General features: G+C 38.7%; 1 pseudogene; it reads left to right on the forward strand.

The window, feature by feature from the left end:
• Positions 1-2,780: 2,780 nt before the first annotated feature.
• On the forward strand, positions 2,781-5,312 carry LOC120532049 (annotated as a pseudogene).
• Positions 5,313-9,744: the final 4,432 nt, after the last annotated feature.

Below are 9,744 nucleotides of genomic sequence, written 5' to 3' on the forward strand. Positions count from 1 at the left end.
TATATTAGTACCTGCCAAATAATACAAAGAGTACACAGCGTGTAGTTCGCCCTAATTGGGGCTAATCAGTTGTGCACACCTAAGCTTCCTCTTACGGCGATTAAACATTGGACATCAACGTTACACCACAAAGGCTGCTTCGTTAATTTTGCAGGATGAATATTTTCATTATGGTTAACTAATGTGGAACTAAAATGAATAAACCGTAAAGTCAAATTGTACTGCATGCACAGTTCAGATCGGGTCGTGCCGTAAAGTGATTTTTTTGTTTTTAATGTTTTTTTCATTAAGCGCATGCGGTGTGTGTCACTACCTGGTTCCCGTTGCCGGCCCGATCTGCATGCGCGTGCGTATTGAAATACTACGTCATCACACACTTTACGGTGCTGCCCAATCTGTTTAACGCATGCGTGAAAACTTTACGGCATGTTAGGCTTTCAATACGCCTACGTGCGCAAATTGGGTAGGCACGCAGATCGAGAAGTTTCTGGCTGCAGCCACTGTGGAGCTCCACAGTAGGCGGAAACACGTGACCTCCACAGTAGGTCGGAAAAACAAAGTGATGGAAACCGCGCACGTGGATTAAGGGTTTCTGTGGGAGATATGACAATAAATAGTCTCTAAACCATATTTTGCATTAGAATATAATTTATTGTTGGCATATAGTGGTCAGTTTGAAATGTATTTTTTTTTGTTTCTTATTGAACAAATTCACTTCCCTACTTTCCACTATCTGTAACATCAATGTACATTGTTCCATTTACTGCATATTGCACTTTATTCATGTCTCTCATTCCACCTGCATCAACATTGTAAAGTTCTTCACAAAGAGATTTATACATTTATAAATACTTCTATTCTCTATTCTATTCTCTGCTGATTCATTATTACCCAGGATTTAGTTAGCCTTTGTTAAATTGTATGTCAATACATACGTATGTCACAAATAAAAGTATCTTGTAAAGTATCTTTCTGTGAAGACTTTTCTCCCCAAATCTATTACATGCTAAGTGTAACGTGTTATTTCTGCTAAAACCTGAACTGGTTTCTATTTTTTTTACATCCAAAATGTATTTGATCTCATAATTTCAACTTAATCTGTTGGCTAGTACATTTTCTCTGCTCCCTCAATGTGGTCAGTGGAATAAGGGTCTCAGCACTTTGAAGAACGTAGCATAAAGTAGCATCAAAATAGTTCATATGTGTGCATATGGTGTTTATGTGCTTTTCTCTGTTTTAGATGCATATATCAATCTGTAATTCTGCCTCAAAGCCACCATTGCAGGAATGCACAACATGTTGCAGAAGACTCTTTCACTGCCCTCTGTGCCCCACTTTCAGCCCTACTGTCAGGGCAAAGATTGAGGAACATATAAATGGACACATTAAAAATGCTTTGCCTTTTAAAGGTATGTTGGTATTAAATATAGTTTATAGTTACAAATATAGTTATATGCACTTCTTTTTAGCACTTCTGCAGTCTCTTTGTTGACTTAAAAGTTGCTATTCACATCGCATACAGTTCGGTGCATTCATCAGCAAGAAAAAGCTTGTGTTTTTATTAAATGTATTTTTCTTTCCTGTTCACCACATTGCTTGATGGCACTTGTGATCCATACCCTTTGCTTTCATTATAGAGGATTGGATGGCCATTATTTTATTTATGTTTTTGTTGATATGTACACTCCGATTGTTAGATAAATTGATTGCATTCTGTATAACTACATTTAAATTACATGTGTTTTTTCTCTCTCTTAAAGACAAAATTTTATGCCGGTGCAGGCTGCCATGTAGGACGACAGGACACTTTCACTGCCCTGTCTGTAACAGGACAATCATACAGCGTGGGGATATGGCAAGGCATTTATTGTCATGTCAGCATTCTTCAATGCCAAGTCAGCCACCACTCTCAGGACTGCTCCCCGCTGCACTCTCCGAGGAGCCCGTCTTTCTCCCACTACACTCTCCGAGGAGCTCAGTCTCCTTCCCGATGTCCTATGTCCAGTGTCTAAACAGTCTTCTGAATCTTTGGTAGAACATTCATATGCTCTACCCTCTGTGCTGAATGAAACTGTGGCTTATGGGAAGTCAATAAAAATGAAATGCCCTCACTGTGGTCTTAGTCTTCTTAAAAAAAACTTCAAGGCTCACATGATGAGGAGTCATTCAAACAGATCATTAGATGTTTACCTGGCCTGTCATCTGCAGTATGTTTGTGTAGACGAGACTACTGGCTTATTTGCTGTGCAGAGAACTGGCCATGGGTTTTCTGTGCCAGTTCACGTTCAGAGGAAAACATGGGGGAGATCTCACAATGTCAGATGTGAGCTGGAGGAATGTCAGCAATATCAGTTGCTGGCTCAGCGGAGCGGGCTAGGCTTGTTTATGTGAGCACATTCGCTCACTAGATTACTGTAGAGCAGTGCGTCTCAATTATTTTCTGTCATGCCCCCCCTAGGAAGAAGAAAACATCTCGTGCCCCCGCGTGACTATAAATAGTATCATTTGTCTATAAAATTGTTATAAGTACACCTCTGCATAACACTGTATCCTTATTAACGTATAAGAGAATAAAAAAAGAAAGAAATATGGACCAATTTACAACAAAGAATAGCTTTATTAAATGTAACAGAAAAGATTTAAAGTGCATTCTAAATTCAAAAAAAATGTAAAAGAAAAATAAAAAAGCATGTTCCCCGAGGTCAAACGCGCCCCCACTATTTGAGAAACACTGCTGTAGAGAAACTGTGAAAAAGGTATTTCTTCAAGAAGCTATCTTGATGGAAATGGTGGTCCTGAAATTCTTTGGAGAGGCCAAGGCTACGGCATGCATAAGGAGACAGAAAGCTGCCCAGATGACACATGTTCCACTTTGTGTGAGGGTAGATTTTGGTGGATCCTCCTCACAGATATGTTTCTCTGTACTTGAGCCTGAAATACACAGTTTCTGCCATCTTGGCAGAATATTTGTGACTTTCAATGCTCAGATGAATACCTGGCATTGTGCTTGTGCAAAACCATGAATATCATGCCCTCATAAAAGCATTGCTAAATGGCATCTCTTTCAGACACAGAGAGACCTCTTCCAGTCAAATGTGACACTATCATCAGGCCCCCCATCACTAATGACTCAGGAGGGTTCTTCCTGTGAGGACAATGCTGCCGTGGAAAGGAGTATCCGCTATATATTTAAAGAGAAAAAAATTCCTCAATCTCTTCCAGAAGATGTTATGTCACAGAAAATGGAACATCAGAAACAGCTCATTCCTTTTGAAGCTCTGTGCCAGGTGTGCCCAGACCACCCTAAACTTGACGAGGCTGTTCTAATTCCTAATAAAGCAAGGATTGTCAGCATGATGGGAATGATTGAGAGTAAGTTGTAATGAATCAGATTAAATCTCAGTGTGGAATTATGACTTATAATTGCTCCTATACTAATGTTTTGAAATTAATGTGGTTTGTCTTTAACAGATGTTTCAACATACCATTGATTGTGTCCTCAGTGCCACATGGTGTACAGATACCAGGAGTGGACGGATGGGCTTCATAACTTTGACAACCACATTGTTTTATCTCTTGAACTCTGCCTTTTTTTGAGAGAAAATTTGCAGGTGAGGATCACAAAAATAAGTTGTACTCATCTGATGATTTCTTTCAAAATGTGTTTGTGTGTGTGAGAATATGGTATGTTGGTGTATGTATACATTTGTGCCTAAATTTAAATATCTGTCTAATCACAGTCTTCTTCACCCTATTGTCATATTTCAGAACCATGTATCTGTGTCAAGGGTCATTGACTCATTGGAGGGCTTAAGAAGGGTGAAGTTTCCTTCTAGGGATACCATATTTCATGCTTACTGCCATTTTGAGGCTTTGACTGACACAGATTACATGTACTCCTGCACAAACTGTGGATTTCACCCCCCTGTGGTAGTTATGGACTTACACAGAAAAGTAGTGTTCAACACAAGTTTTATGTATATTTGTGTTTATAATTCATGGAGTACGTGCATGTTCCTAATGAGTCAAGTTATTATAGTGAGTGACCTCAAAGCCCCCCCTGAAGACTTCAATGGTGAACATGACATTGAAGGTTTTTAGAACTCTATTCACCTGGAGATGATTAGCCGTGGGTTTTTTCCAAGTAAGTGATGGCAAAAACTTATTTACTGTCATTCAGTGTTTTAAAGTAATTTAGACTGTAAATAAAAGCATACCATTTTCTGTAGGCAGCGTGAAGAATCCATTTTCAGTTCCACCAAGTTACACGCACTGGGCACCATGGATTGAGAGTGAAACACGAATGAGTGTCATTGTGCTTAACACTGAGTTTAAAAAAGTAAGAACAAGCACTTCACATGAAGCTCAGCTTAGCAGTGTCACAGAGGACCGACTGTTTGATTAACTCACCAAACAAAAGGTAACACTGCTTTGAAGTTTTTAGAATATGTGCAATAAAGCTCAGTGGTTGTTCCATTTACAGTTTTCCCTAATTACTGTCAGGTTGGAGTGGTGAGAAAATTGTGCAAAGCCTGCAACATTGACTCCAAAGGCTCGCGCTTTGATCTCATCACCAGACTGAGGGAGAAGAGCAGGCAGACATATGATAAGGTCTTTCAAAGCATATGGGGTGCCTCTGGTAAGCATCACTTAGTGATTATAAGAAGTAGCATTAAATTATTGATTACAATCACAGACAAATTATTTAATCTTTGCTCAGAGGTGGGTGGTCTGTAATACTATGTCCGCATGGCATTGTATACAGTATTAAATTTAATCTTCGTGCTAAAAGTCCCAGGGATTTTGCTGACCTTCTCCTGTCCTGGAAGCAAATACCAAACATCTGTGTTTATGATTTTGCGAGGGGTTTGGCGGCACACACCAACTTGCGGGTTCCTAATAGACTGCCATTTCATCCATATTAAGGTCGACTGGCTGAGCCCACTGAGGAAAATGTCAAGGGTGCACGGGATGAAAGATTGCGAGTGAATCTTCCATGGCTACATGAAAGGATGGACAGTGTAAATAAAAATCCTCATCCTGTCACTGGATCATCTGACCATTATGTCCTGTATGACAGATTTCATGAGGGAAATACAAAAGATCCCAAGGACATATTACGTAGAATTCAACTTGTCCCAGAGCTGAAAGGTTGGCTGCACAGTCAGGTTGTTGAACAGCTCTTTGCAAGCATGAGGAAAAATAATTACTTTTTAAGTAATATGAGTCCATCCACACATGTGTTTTTGATGAGAAATATAATTCATCATTATAACACTGTCACCAACAAGAAACTTCTGAGAGGCAGTTAAGACATGGTCGACTTGGACAGATCAAAATCTCATTGTCTGCACTGGGTCAAGCTGTCGTAGGTAAATGATACATGGATTTTCACAAGACCAGAAAGCTGTCAATGTTCACAGATTACATTTGTTCCTAACTGTGTGTGTATATTTTTCTTTGTCCCTAGCCCTACAATCGTGCAATAAACCCAGAGAAACCACGGAAACTGTGTTGAACCAGGCACCTTCAATGTCTGGTGACACTGGTAAAATGTCTTATTTTGAATAGTGTTTGTTATATATACTGTAGGTGAAATGATAATCTTGCATTCATTATCTTGTTAGAGTTGAGGGCTCATAACAGATTTCCTTACCTGCTGTTTTAAATGCATTCCCTTCTTATACAAATAGTGCTTGTTTTTCTTGCATTTGTATTTAATATGCATTCTATGTTGTGTTTTGTATAAAACCTGTGGAAATCCCTATAGGACCTCTGGTACCAGTTGACGACAAGAAAGGCAATAGAAGGTCAACAGATGCAACTCTTCCTGACCTGTGTGGACCACCATGCAAAGCTCTGACAAAGCCTGAGAACATTTTGGACAGCCGTTCATCGTGGTCTTTTGTACCACACCCTGGTCAACAACAGCTTGTATGTTAAAGTTTGAGTTTTCACATGTCACAAAGTGGTACTTTTAGTGCTTATTTGCTTTTCTCATCCACAGTGTATGATACTTATCTATTTCTTTTAGCTCAACTATGTTCTGGACATCAGCAGACCCAAAGATGAGCTGATTGTTAAAACGTCTACTGGATGTCTCACACGGGCTGATTTTTGGACACTGGGTTTAAATGAACAAATGGAATCTACAGTAAGTATTTTTTATTTGGTCTGTGAATATATAATAATAAAGTGTACATTCATTTTTTAATCTTTTTTTTTCCAGATTGGAAATGGCTGTTTTGAGCTTATCACCAAAATTGTTCAGTCAAAAGTATGTTGTATATGAAGATTTTTAAGCTTTATTTTAAAGAGTGGTTGTTTTAAATGTGCTGTTTAACATTTTCTAGGGGATAAGCATTTACATTGAAAATCTTTATGTTACCCGGACTTGGCTTGCACCCTATGACTGTGATCCATTGCAGTCCTTTCCTGTAAGTATACCATCCTTTAAAAAAAACAAGTGATCATAATGAATTTTTATAGAAATTTAGCAAGAGTTCATATACTGAATACTTAAAAATACGATTCTGTTTCAGACTGATGCTCAGTGGATGGACATCATAGTTCTCCCTCTCTGGACACCTGGCCATTTCCAGTTGTGTGTAAGTCTTATTTTTTGCCACATACTAACTTTTAGAATTTTGCAGTGTGTCTGTGATCTATTCACATTTTGATGACACATTTTCAAAAATCTTTGTTTACTGTATTATTTATGATCACTTGCAATGACATTGTTTGCAAGTTTGAAGTCCTGAGCAACTGTCTTTTAGGTACTGAAGCCACGTAAAAGAGAAATCCTCTTTCTTGACCCATTATACACAAAGGCAGCATATGGTGGCTAGCAATATGTTTCACTTTTGAGGTCACATTTTTATAAGCATGTTTGGTTTGTTCCAGAGTTTTCAGGAACCTGTTCAGTGTTCCAGGTTAAGTGCAACCCAGATCATGTTCTGTTGATCTGGAGTGTTCAAACATACAGTACATTTACATGCTTTCTTATAAACTATATCAGCATGATGCATCACCTCTTGATTCTTTTTCTCATCTTCACATTCTGATCAAATCTTTTAACAAGTGGACAGTCACAGTTAACAATAAGGACAGGGACAGTCAGCACAATGCCATGCAACACTGTGTTAATTCTTTTCTTTTTTTGAAAAAGGATCATATATTTCTATAAAACTGGTTGGATACATTAGGTTTTGTAAAGTGATTTTTTTTGTTTTTAATGTTTTTTTCATTAAGCGCATGCGGTGTGTGTCACTACCTGGTTCCCGTTGCCGGCCCGATCTGCATGCGCGTGCGTATTGAAATACTACGTCATCACACACTTTACGGTGCTGCCCAATCTGTTTAACGCATGCGTGAAAACTTTACGGCATGTTAGGCTTTCAATACGCCTACGTGCGCAAATTGGGTAGGCACGCAGATCGAGAAGTTTCTGGCTGCAGCCACTGTGGAGCTCCACAGTAGGCGGAAACACGTGACCTCCACAGTAGGTCGGAAAAACAAAGTGATGGAAACCGCGCACGTGGATTAAGGGTTTCTGTGGGAGATATGACAATAAATAGTCTCTAAACCATATTTTGCATTAGAATATAATTTATTGTTGGCATATAGTGGTCAGTTTGAAATGTATTTTTTTTTGTTTCTTATTGAACAAATTCACTTCCCTACTTTCCACTATCTGTAACATCAATGTACATTGTTCCATTTACTGCATATTGCACTTTATTCATGTCTCTCATTCCACCTGCATCAACATTGTAAAGTTCTTCACAAAGAGATTTATACATTTATAAATACTTCTATTCTCTATTCTATTCTCTGCTGATTCATTATTACCCAGGATTTAGTTAGCCTTTGTTAAATTGTATGTCAATACATACGTATGTCACAAATAAAAGTATCTTGTAAAGTATCTTTCTGTGAAGACTTTTCTCCCCAAATCTATTACATGCTAAGTGTAACGTGTTATTTCTGCTAAAACCTGAACTGGTTTCTATTTTTTTTACATCCAAAATGTATTTGATCTCATAATTTCAACTTAATCTGTTGGCTAGTACATTTTCTCTGCTCCCTCAATGTGGTCAGTGGAATAAGGGTCTCAGCACTTTGAAGAACGTAGCATAAAGTAGCATCAAAATAGTTCATATGTGTGCATATGGTGTTTATGTGCTTTTCTCTGTTTTAGATGCATATATCAATCTGTAATTCTGCCTCAAAGCCACCATTGCAGGAATGCACAACATGTTGCAGAAGACTCTTTCACTGCCCTCTGTGCCCCACTTTCAGCCCTACTGTCAGGGCAAAGATTGAGGAACATATAAATGGACACATTAAAAATGCTTTGCCTTTTAAAGGTATGTTGGTATTAAATATAGTTTATAGTTACAAATATAGTTATATGCACTTCTTTTTAGCACTTCTGCAGTCTCTTTGTTGACTTAAAAGTTGCTATTCACATCGTACAGTTCGGTGCATTCATCAGCAAGAAAAAGCTTGTGTTTTTATTAAATGTATTTTTCTTTCCTGTTCACCACATTGCTTGATGGCACTTGTGATCCATACCCTTTTGCTTTCATTATAGAGGATTGGATGGCCATTATTTTATTTATGTTTTTGTTGATATGTACACTCCGATTGTTAGATAAATTGATTGCATTCTGTATAACTACATTTAAATTACATGTGTTTTTTCTCTCTCTTAAAGACAAAATTTTATGCCGGTGCAGGCTGCCATGTAGGACGACAGGACACTTTCACTGCCCTGTCTGTAACAGGACAATCATACAGCGTGGGGATATGGCAAGGCATTTATTGTCATGTCAGCATTCTTCAATGCCAAGTCAGCCACCACTCTCAGGACTGCTCCCCGCTGCACTCTCCGAGGAGCCCCGTCTTTCTCCCACTACACTCTCCGAGGAGCTCAGTCTCCTTCCCGATGTCCTATGTCCAGTGTCTAAACAGTCTTCTGAATCTTTGGTAGAACATTCATATGCTCTACCCTCTGTGCTGAATGAAACTGTGGCTTATGGGAAGTCAATAAAAATGAAATGCCCTCACTGTGGTCTTAGTCTTCTTAAAAAAAACTTCAAGGCTCACATGATGAGGAGTCATTCAAACAGATCATTAGATGTTTACCTGGCCTGTCATCTGCAGTATGTTTGTGTAGACGAGACTACTGGCTTATTTGCTGTGCAGAGAACTGGCCATGGGTTTTCTGTGCCAGTTCACGTTCAGAGGAAAACATGGGGGAGATCTCACAATGTCAGATGTGAGCTGGAGGAATGTCAGCAATATCAGTTGCTGGCTCAGCGGAGCGGGCTAGGCTTGTTTATGTGAGCACATTCGCTCACTAGATTACTGTAGAGCAGTGCGTCTCAATTATTTTCTGTCATGCCCCCCCTAGGAAGAAGAAAACATCTCGCGCCCCCCGCGTGACTATAAATAGTATCATTTGTCTATAAAATTGTTATAAGTACACCTCTGCATAACACTGTATCCTTATTAACGTATAAGAGAATAAAAAAAGAAAGAAATATGGACCAATTTACAACAAAGAATAGCTTTATTAAATGTAACAGAAAAGATTTAAAGTGCATTCTAAATTCAAAAAAAATGTAAAAGAAAAATAAAAAAGCATGTTCCCCGAGGTCAAACGCGCCCGCCCCACTATTTGAGAAACACTGCTGTAGAGAAACTGTGAAAAAGGTATTTCTTCAAGAAGCTATCTTG

This window comes from Polypterus senegalus, chromosome 7 (assembly GCF_016835505.1).
Source record: "Polypterus senegalus isolate Bchr_013 chromosome 7, ASM1683550v1, whole genome shotgun sequence".
Taxonomy (NCBI): Eukaryota; Metazoa; Chordata; class Cladistia; order Polypteriformes; family Polypteridae; genus Polypterus; species Polypterus senegalus.